Below are 10,821 nucleotides of genomic sequence, written 5' to 3'. Positions count from 1 at the left end.
TCAATTTCGAGAGTTCTACTCGCCCGAATTCAATTCCGTAATATCGTACGGGTTCCTTAATGACTTATCTATCTACTCACGTGATCGAATTCTTAATTTGATCACTCAATTGTTACCAGATTTCCCTAGACCTCGTAGACTCTGATTTCGTCCAAATCTGGACTAGGTTGGGAAATCTCAAGTTACTACGAAAAAGTTTTTCGGCCCAAAATTTATCCCCGTTGGCTCTTCTATAACGACCGAACCCGGTCATTACATTGTATGAATTCTTATCTTTGTGTTTATAAATGACTGAGATCTGAACTGGTTCAGCACAAATTTACTAGGAGTTTATCAACGACTTTATGAAGATTGTGTTTTTGTTTGGGTGACAAATGGAGATGCGTGGAAGATTTTGTGTTGGTGTGTGGAGTTGGATTGTTCAAGTTATGGTAGTGACTTATGGATGAGTAAATATATAGACCTACAGTTCTACATGGTTATTAAGGATTTTAAGGGGAGTCAAATGACTCTATTGATGGGACTACACACACGGTTATGATGTCTTACATAGACATTTGATGGTGAATAGAGGTCATGAGCTTATAATATATATAATTATTAGAGTGACTAAGGATTTATTTGAGTTTTGACATGAGGTACATGATGGTATGAATGGTAGTTGAAATGTTGTATGTGAAAGTTTAAGTGAAGTTGACTTTGAGTGTGATTCAATTGTTGTACCTCGATGCAAAAGTACTATTAGATTTGGAATTAGTTTTATCAGTCTTATGTGTGACCTGCATCTGACATGAAATGCTTAAATGGAAAGAGATAGAGCCATAGTTCGAAATTTTTGGAGGCCATATTGTATTTGCTAAGAAGACTTTGATACTAATGGCAGTTTGAGAGTAAGGTAAATGGTTGGTGTGGTTATGATGTTTGTTAGTATTAAGTGTGTTGTCTTCAATTGAGTATTGTGAGAAGTATGTAGGGTTTGATAAATTGAGTATTTGTAAGATTGTAATGGAGATCAGACTGGTTGATTGTGGGTAGATAAAAATCAAGTAAATAGTGCCAGATGAATGAAATTTTTTGATATGGGCACTATGAAAGAGTTATCTAGTATTATTCGATCTTGGTTCTGTATATTCTTATGTGATCACCTACTTCATTTTGGATATGATTTGGAGTGTCATTAGATTTCTATGTCAACACAAGTTTCTACATCTATGGGTGAATTCCTAGTGGTGGATTGGGTGTACCGATCTTGTGATTGTCCTATTAATTGGGTGAAATTCTTGGGCAGATTTGGTCATTTCAGTTATAAAAAATTTAGTGTTGTTTGGGATAGTTGAAGTATACAAGTAGTTCTACACGCACAACCTTGCTTATGGGAACTTATATAAGAGTTACTATGAAGAGTTGCAATTGTCTAAGAGTATTGTTAGAGGCTCTGCATTTTGAAGTGACTCGCTTGTTGGGCTTACTTGATCATTTTCTTCTCTGGGTTAGATAATTTTAGTTCTACCTTGATGACTACCGAATGTCTAAAGAACAGATTCTTTTATAACTTAAGCTCGTGAAAAGATTGTGTTGTGAAGGAAATCTTGATAAGACTTGTGGTGGTTTGTGCGTTATGAGTGTGTGGTGGTTGGTTCAAGTTCACTTCTGGTTGCAACCAGTATCGATTCAAAATGTTATCTTGGTTATGTAATAAAAGATTTGTCATGATGGTTGTGTTATGGTCTGGTAGATTTCAGCTTAGATTGGATTCATGGATTAGTTTGTTGCCTGATAATCACTCCTGATTTGTAGATCTTTCAAAGTTTGATTTGAAAGTTCAGTTCTTAGTAGTTGATCTTGATGGAATGGTCTTAAGGATAAGCTCACTTAGAGAGATGAACACCGTCTGGTAGGTCATACCTCAGGCTTTTGGTAATGTCGGTTATTCTTTCTTATTCCTTCTTTATGTTCGAGGACGAACATGATTTTTAGTGGTGGATAATGTAAATGACCCGTAAGGTCATTTGAGAACTAGTCCCCTCTCTTTCATAAAAGTCCCTTTCTGTAAATTTAAATGGGAATTTTGAATTACTCTTTGAACTACATGTATTTAATTAGCGGATAAATTTTAAATAGTTAATTTTAGTAAGTGGCTAATGGGCCAAGTCCATAATATTCAATACTCTAAACCACTTGGTTGTGTAAAAAAAAAGGATTAATTACTTGGGTGGATCCCTATTAAAAAATAATTACTTATTTTAAGTATACTTTTTAATTATTATCATTTATATCAATATATAACAATATTATGTATTTATTTGATTTATGTTTCTCTCTCGCCTCTTTCTCTTTTTTCTCTTTCTCCTTTTTCATTCTCTCTGTGCAACGTATCAATATTTTAAAGCTACAATTGAAAGATCTACAATCTTGAACCACAAATTCAATTCGTTATGTCTCTAAAGGGAGAAGAAAATCTTGAGCTCATTCTTTCTCTATCTGTCCCTGGAAATTATGTTGTCAACCACTATAATGGTATTTAAGTTGTTGATCCTTCAATATTTAATGTGGTACAAGAAATGATATGGATCAAAATAAACGTTAATGAATATGTAGCTCTTATAAAAAATTAGTCCCTAAAAGTTATTATGTATGTTGTTTTTAAAGATTGTACTAAATTGGAATGATGTCTGCAATATGCATTAAAAATGTATTATGCATGTATTATAAATCATTTGATTGGGATCACTAAAAAGAGAGTGAAGTCTGCAAAATGTATTATAAATATATTGTTAATGAATAAACATATATTATACATGTCTTATAAATTGAAGTAAATCAGCATGACCAGATTAGTCATGTTTTTTTTCTACGCATCACCAATAAACTACAAAATGAATTAAATTTGAATTAAAATTGAATTAGAAGAGAAATAACTATGAATGCAAAATGTAGCAAACAAAAGAGCAGTCAATGATTCGTAGACTGAATAAAATTTGTATCAATAATGAATTAGACAAGTAATTAATCGTAACAAATGAAGAAACATAATAAACTGCCAAATGAATTAAAAATGTATTACACACATATTAAAGTTGAATTAGAAGCGAATTAAACATGAATCCAAAATGTAGCATACGAAAGAGCATTTTGTGACCTGTAAACTGAATAAAGCTTGTATCAATAATGAATTAAACAAGTAATTCAATCGTAACAAATTAACCAATAAACTGAAAAATGAATTGACTTGTATTACACAAATATTAAAAGTTGAATTAGAAGAGAGAATTAAGCTTGAATAAAAAATATAACTGATGAAAGACCAGACAATGATCTATAAAGTGAATTAAACGTATATCAATAATGAATTAAACAAGTAATCTAATAGTAACAAATAATAAACTACAAAATGATTTAAATTTGCATTAAAAGTGTATTACATAGTATTAAAGTTGAATTAGAAGAGAAAATTAAGAATAAATGAAAAACGTAACTAACGAAAGACAAGATAAACTAAATTAAACTTGTATTATTCTTAAATAAAACATGTATTATATGTGTCTTATAAATTATTTTGGTTTGTATCACTAAGAACATGAGTGATATTTGCAATATGTATTAAAAATGTAATGCGCATGTATTATAAATGTAGTATAAGTGTGTTACCAATTATAAACTTAACCAAACCCTCTCAAAATTGAGATATAAACTACAAATGTCATTGTCAATTATTTGTAGGAACAACCTATCCAAACTAATCACAAATTTGTAAAATTCAAATAATGAATCTAAAATTTGAAGCTTTATAATGACTAACAATGGTGAACTCTTACCGCTGTAATTTTAGAGATTTGAAATTTCTGCTTGAAAACATATTTCTATACAAATTTTTAGTTTTTCTATTCCTCTTCTTGTCATGTTCTTGAGTAAAGATAGTAAAATATGAGCAAATATTAATTTGAGAATAGTTAATTAAATGAAAATTTTAAAGAAGAAGAAAAAGAATAAAAAGAAGAAGATGAGAAAGAAGAAGAAAAATGACGGAGAAAGAGACAAAGAAGAATAAAAAAAAAGAAGAGGAGGAAGCGAACAAAAAGATAAATCGTACAACATTTTCAATTCCAAAAAAATGTTATATTAAGTTAAAAAAGTTATATTGTTATAGATGGTAAATATTTTTTTAATATAGCATATTTATGTGATTTACCCAAAAAAAAAATCCAGCGGCGCACAAAACCTATAATGTTATTTTCACAAGCGTGCCGCGACTTCGAAAGAGATTCTCATAGCTTCAGGTTAGCCGCTTTGAACGTGTATATTCTCAATGTCAGAATTATTCTATTAGAATGATGAAGAATTGATGTTAGAGAATTATCATTCATTACAGGTGAATTTAATTATTTTTGTCCTATTAGATTATTATGAATTGACGTCATGAAATCTATATTAAAATAATAATATAATGATATTCACACTTTGGATAATGTTGATTGGTTAGTAATATATATATTACTATATATTAGAAGAGTCTAGGATTTACTACCATTGTCCCAATTAAATCATTACAAATGTCCAATACTTACTATATAAAATATATAAGTGGGCCCCACCTCCTTCCACTTAAATAATATTTTTCAACCTTATCATGGTAAAAGTTGAATTTATTATCCTTTTCATTTAATTTTATATGATATTATTTTTTTCTATAAAATCATTATATATGTTTTAATAATTTAAATTTCAAAAACATTATAATTTAACTTTAAAGATTTTATTTTATCAAAATCTTGTACATTGACATATATAGTTATGAATTTAAAATATTTTTAAAATCATATAAAAATTTCAATAACTTCTCAAATTCCATAATATGACATAAATTAAAAAAAAAGTGTTATAAATCATAATAAATTGTACAATATTTTAACTACTTTAAAAGTATTATAAATTGTAATAAATAATACAACAATTTAAATTACTTATTACTTAAAATTTAACGACTTAAAAATATTTTTTAAAATGTATTAAAATTTTGGTTAATTGTCAAAACTTTACATGTGCCACATAAATTGGGACATGGAGAGTCACACATATTTTTTTAAAAAAATTAAATTAAAAGTATTCTATCAATTAACAACATATATTGTTTGAAATTGACGGAAAAAAAAACTAAATTACAATAATTAACAAAATAAATCTCTCGACTCCAACAAATCTATCAATTAATGTCACATAAATTGGGACATGGCAAATAACATATATTATTAAAAAATTAGGTTCAAAATGTACAATAAAATACAATAATTAACAACTTAATATATTAAAGAGACATATAAAAAATGCTTAATATTTAAAATTCTGCGTGTGCCACATAAATTAGAACAAACAGAGTAATAAATATTTTTTTCAAAATTATGTTAAAAAAAAGTACTACAAATCACGATAGCTAAAATTTTAAAATATTTTTAAAATCATATAAAAATTTCAATAACTTCTCAAATTCCATAATATGACATAAATTAAAATAAAATATATATATATATATATATATATTGGGCCTAGTGCTGGCACGGGGTCCTATATCTATATCTAGTATATATACTAAAATGTCAGACGGTGGTATTGATTTTACATAGCACTAGGACAATATGAAGGTTATTTTAACTATTGAATTTTATATGAGAATTTATTTTATACTAATGAAGTAGATCAGAAAGTAATGGCTGTTCCGTTCCTTTAAATTGTATTCTAATTCTCATAAATTATACTCTCCTTATTAAATGTATAGATACTAGAAACTGGAAATTTTATAAGCTTGATGTTGAATATGATAAATTTGGTGTACATTTGTTCGTACCCCATATGTTTTCAAAGAAAATGGTCAAGAAATATTGCGCTCTATAATTTATTTATGGAATATAAATTTGGGGCCTATGATTTATGAATAATTTAGTTTTAATAGAATTTTAGCTTTATCCTTGCGGGTTTGAATTTAATTTTATTTTGGGTGATTTTTCAGATCTAGGCTAGACACATAGTAATATGGGTCTATTTTTAGCTTTGAAATTCTTAGTGTAATTATTTATTTGAATAGATTGCACTGATTTGGAATCCCACCGAAATAGGAAGACTCAAGTCCAAGAGTGATTGTTCGACTAATTGAGGCAAGTGGATTTCTAAATCATTAAGTGCATAGAATCGTGTATTTCCTTGTGGTATGTGTTGGGGAGTAATGAAAGTGGTGATGGGTTGACTTGTCCATATTGATTAATTCTAATGACGAAAAAGGGGTAATAAAAAACAATGTGATTAATTGTTGGTGTGTGATGTGTTGAGAATGGTTTCAAAGGCTTGTTGCCTCATTGTTGATGTTGTATCACGATTGTGTTGTTGTGAATTGTGCATTATTATGAAAATGGTTATCTCCTCATTATTTGTGTGAACATGTCATTTGCATTGTTCTGAGACAAGATTGTGACAAGTGTTATGTGAATTGAGAAAGAGTAAGAAATTAAAGAGAATGTACCATTTCGAGGAGCGTGTCGCGACATATACTATATTTCGAGGGACGTGTTGCGCACCGTGAAGGATACTATATTTTGAGGGATGTGTTGCGCGCCGCGACGGATAATATATATCGAGGGTCGTGTCACACGCTACGATGAATGCATGGACAGACATGTCCCCCATGGGTCCCGGACTGAGAGACAACGGGTGTGTATCACTAGCTCAGGCATGCATCACTATACTTGACATTGCATTCCATATCTTTATCATTAGTGAACTTAATATTGTGTTTCGCTGATTTTGTAAGTACCTTTATGTGGAACTTGTGATTGATGAATATTAAGCTTATTTTTGAGGATATGTAATTGTTAGAATGTTGTTGTTGAGTTGTGTGCTATGTGAATTGTGAACTGTTAGGTTGGGCTGATTTTATGCAGGATATAGTTGTGGAGGTTGTGATTGATGAATATTGAGCTTGTTGTTGAGGATATGTAATTGTTAGAGTGTTGTTGTTGAGTTGTGTGCTATGTAAATTGTGAACTGTTAGGTTGGGCTGGTTTTATGCAGGTTGTAGTTGTGGAGGTTCGGTTGGGGTGTAAGGAGTACCCGTATTTTATTCCCTTAGCTTGTGTTTAGAAGTTTACTTGTTGAGTACCGTGTGGTTTGGTACTCACCCCTTGCTAGTACATTTTTTGTAGGTTACTAGCTCGGATCTTTGTGATACTCTATATTCTCTCTTTATCCGAGGCTTCCTGTGGAGATTTGTGATGTAGTTGTATCATCTTAGCGGACCTTCTTACTCCTATTTATGATCTTGTTCTAATCTAGAAACAATGTCATTTTAAGACTTTTATCTTTCCTTCTAATCAATTGTAATACTTTAGAGGAGGCTTGTACATGTGACTACCAGGTTTTGGGGTATATTTAAGTTGATTATAAATTTCCGCACTATTTTGTAGTATTAAACTTCTATTCTCATTTACTTCCGCATTCACCGTATTATTTGGGTTTTAGACTGATTTGTCTTGGTGGGATAAGATGAGTGACATCACGTCCATTTTTGGGTCGTGACATCAAATCCCTAAATTTCATTAGATCCCACTATTCAATCCCAATTCTCAATTGTTCCTATTTATATGGACAAAATATTTATATTTCATTTTTTTCCTCCTTTCTTTTTCTAAACGTCTTTTTTCCTATTTCCTTTATACATGTAACGTTTTTTTTTATATATTTTTTAATATATCTTTACACATATTTCCATAAAAATGTATTTATACCATAAATCAAATACGTATTTTTTCAACAGAAATATTTTCCATAAAAAAGGTCACAAAAAGGTTGAATCAATATGCATGATATATTTATAATAACAATTATACCAGGTATATGTAATATTATATATTATATATTTATATTAGGTATATGTAATATTATACTAGGTATATATAATATTATATCAGGTATATTAAATATTATATCAGGTATATGTAGAATAGTATATTAGGTATATACAATATTATACCAGGTATAAATAATATTATACATTAATACCATTGAAATATATTATGTTGAATTATACTATGAATAACATATATCAATGTATCTCTAAAAATGAATAATAATAATAATAATAATAATAATAATAATAATAATAATAATAATAATAATAATAATAATAATAATAATAATAATAATAATAATAATAATAATAATAATAATAAAATAATAATAATAATAACAACAACAACATATTCACTATATTTTTATAAGTGTGATCTGAAAATAAATAAATATATATATATATATATATATATATACCTAAATCAAATTATAATATAATTGAAATATACTATGCATACCTCTCAAAAAATTATGAAATAAATGTAATTCTTAATTGAATATTTTGCTACATCTAGTGAATTTGTTCACGTTTCGTGCGATGAGTAAAAAATTTAATCAAATATTTTTTTAAAATTTTTTTTATATTTGAATATCAAAAATATTTTAAGGATCCTTTTTAGTTTTCAAATTCAAATAGATTAAATTTCAAGTTTTAGTTATTATTAAAATGCAATTTACACAATGTAATAATAACAGTGCAATATAATTATTTTTATTGATTATAGCCGTAATTTAAAATAACAAAATATTTACTTTTACTTGAATAATAATCGTTTGGGTGAATTTTTGATGCACTTGAAAACATAATATGATACAATATTAAATATATTATAGGAAGTGTTTGACTTTAAAAAAAAAAAAAGAGTTAATTTCACAAATAAAATATGAATTAATTGATATGTGAGGCATTATTTTAGAGTTATAGTTGAAGATTAATATCTATATTTAGAAAAATATTAAGGTGGCAAATAAAATAATGATGTAAAAACCTCACTTTGACCAGGTTTATTATTTGTCTTTATTGTTAACTTTTGTTTTTTTTTTCTTTATTGCGATTTTAAATTTCACAATATATATATATATATATATTTAAAATATATTAATTACCTATCTCCTTACCATTATTACAATCTATTAAATAATTTTCTTCTCTCCTCATCATTACTATTATAATTAATTATTTTTACTCATTTTATTTTTATAATATTTTAAAATAACAATCTTGTTTTTGTCTCCTCTTTATCATCATAATTAATTATTCTTATTCACAAACACATTCTTCTTCCTTAATTATTTTCTTTCTTTTGATTTATAAAATTTGATGAAAAAAAAGATCTTAAATATTACTATTATTATTCACAAAAATTATCCTTTTTTATTTTTTTAATTCTTTTTCTCTTGGTCTCCAAAATATGTTAAAATAAAATTACTATTTGATCAAGAGTCATAATTATCCTTTTTCTCATTTTCTTGACTTTTAAATACTTTTAAATTTATATTTTATGTTTAAAAACACAAAAGAAGTTATAAAATAGTATCTAATTTAATTTTTTTTTAAAAATATAGTTATTGTACTCACCTTATATTATGATTATGATAAATATGTTTGCTTTACTTATCTCTCTTCTTATCATTACTACAATTTATTGATTTTTCATCTCTCCTCATCATTATTATAATTTAATATTTTTTCTTAAATTAGTTTTTATACCTTCTATTTTTATAATTTTTTTAAATGAAAAATCTTATTTATCTCTGCTTCTTATTATCATAATTGATAATTATTATAGCCTCCTTACTCAAGGGAAGAAAAACCATGACCTACATCGTATAGGATTTTCAGCAACTTCTCACTAACTTCAAAGAGCGGCTTCAGGTTACAACTCTATAATCTAAGGGATTAACTCTAGTACCTCAACTCCAACGATTAACTATAACTGTTATATTTACTCTCCAAGAAGTCACAACAACTTCTTGTTACAACTATCACAGACTCACTTTTAGAATTATTATAACTCAAGAATGATTCCAAGTTACTTTAACAATAAACTTATTTAGAATGAAAACGTGGCTCTAGTTCTTCTTTCTTCTGCCACTGTATGCTCTTTTTGCCACTTCTTTCCTTTTGCTGAAAACAACGATATTCATTGTGTGCAAAATCTAATGTCTTATTATTCAACTTTCTCCTTTTATAGTCATTGTGTTTTGCGTGTCCTGAAAATCCTAATTGAGTCCGAAAGTGACTCTTCAATAGGTCGGCTACTCCTAATTTATTCTTACGTGAATTCTAATTTATTCTCACACGGCTTTACTTTTCTAATATTTTTTAGAATCTGATTTACATTGTCAATCATCAAAAACTATTTTTGTTGATTATTGACTTGTCATCTGAAAGTATGACATAAAAAGTTCTCTTAGGATTGATACCGCATATAAAAATTGGATTATATTTGCTACAACCTCTTATCCTTTTAGGACGAATTTTGGGTACACGCACGTATATATATATGTGTGTGTGTGTGTATTAATATTTTTCGTGCAATACTAAGAGCTAATTTTGTTGTTAGCAGTAAAAAATACTATTTGAATTTTCTTGAACAAATTAAACTAATCATGGATATGCACTCTTTAAACTCACCCAATCGGTGTTCTAATTTGGTGATTAATTCATGTGACTAATGAGATACTTTTTTTTAATGATTTTCTTTATCCCAATCAAATTTTTTTATTACATAGGCAATGGGGCAAGAGGAAATTGAGGAGGGGATAATTACAAGGTGGAAAATAGCTAGGACCCTCACCAACAAGGTGAAAGTTCACATACCCAACTAATTGGGTATTATCAACATTCCAAGAAATTTTATTGTTAACAAGAAGTAAATCCATACCTGGATATAGATGAAAGGACGTCAACTGCCCCGTTGATAA

The sequence above is a fragment of the Solanum stenotomum genome, chromosome 7 (genome assembly GCF_019186545.1).
Source record: "Solanum stenotomum isolate F172 chromosome 7, ASM1918654v1, whole genome shotgun sequence".
Taxonomy (NCBI): domain Eukaryota; kingdom Viridiplantae; phylum Streptophyta; class Magnoliopsida; order Solanales; family Solanaceae; genus Solanum; species Solanum stenotomum.
Note: the sequence above shows the minus strand (reverse complement) of the source record.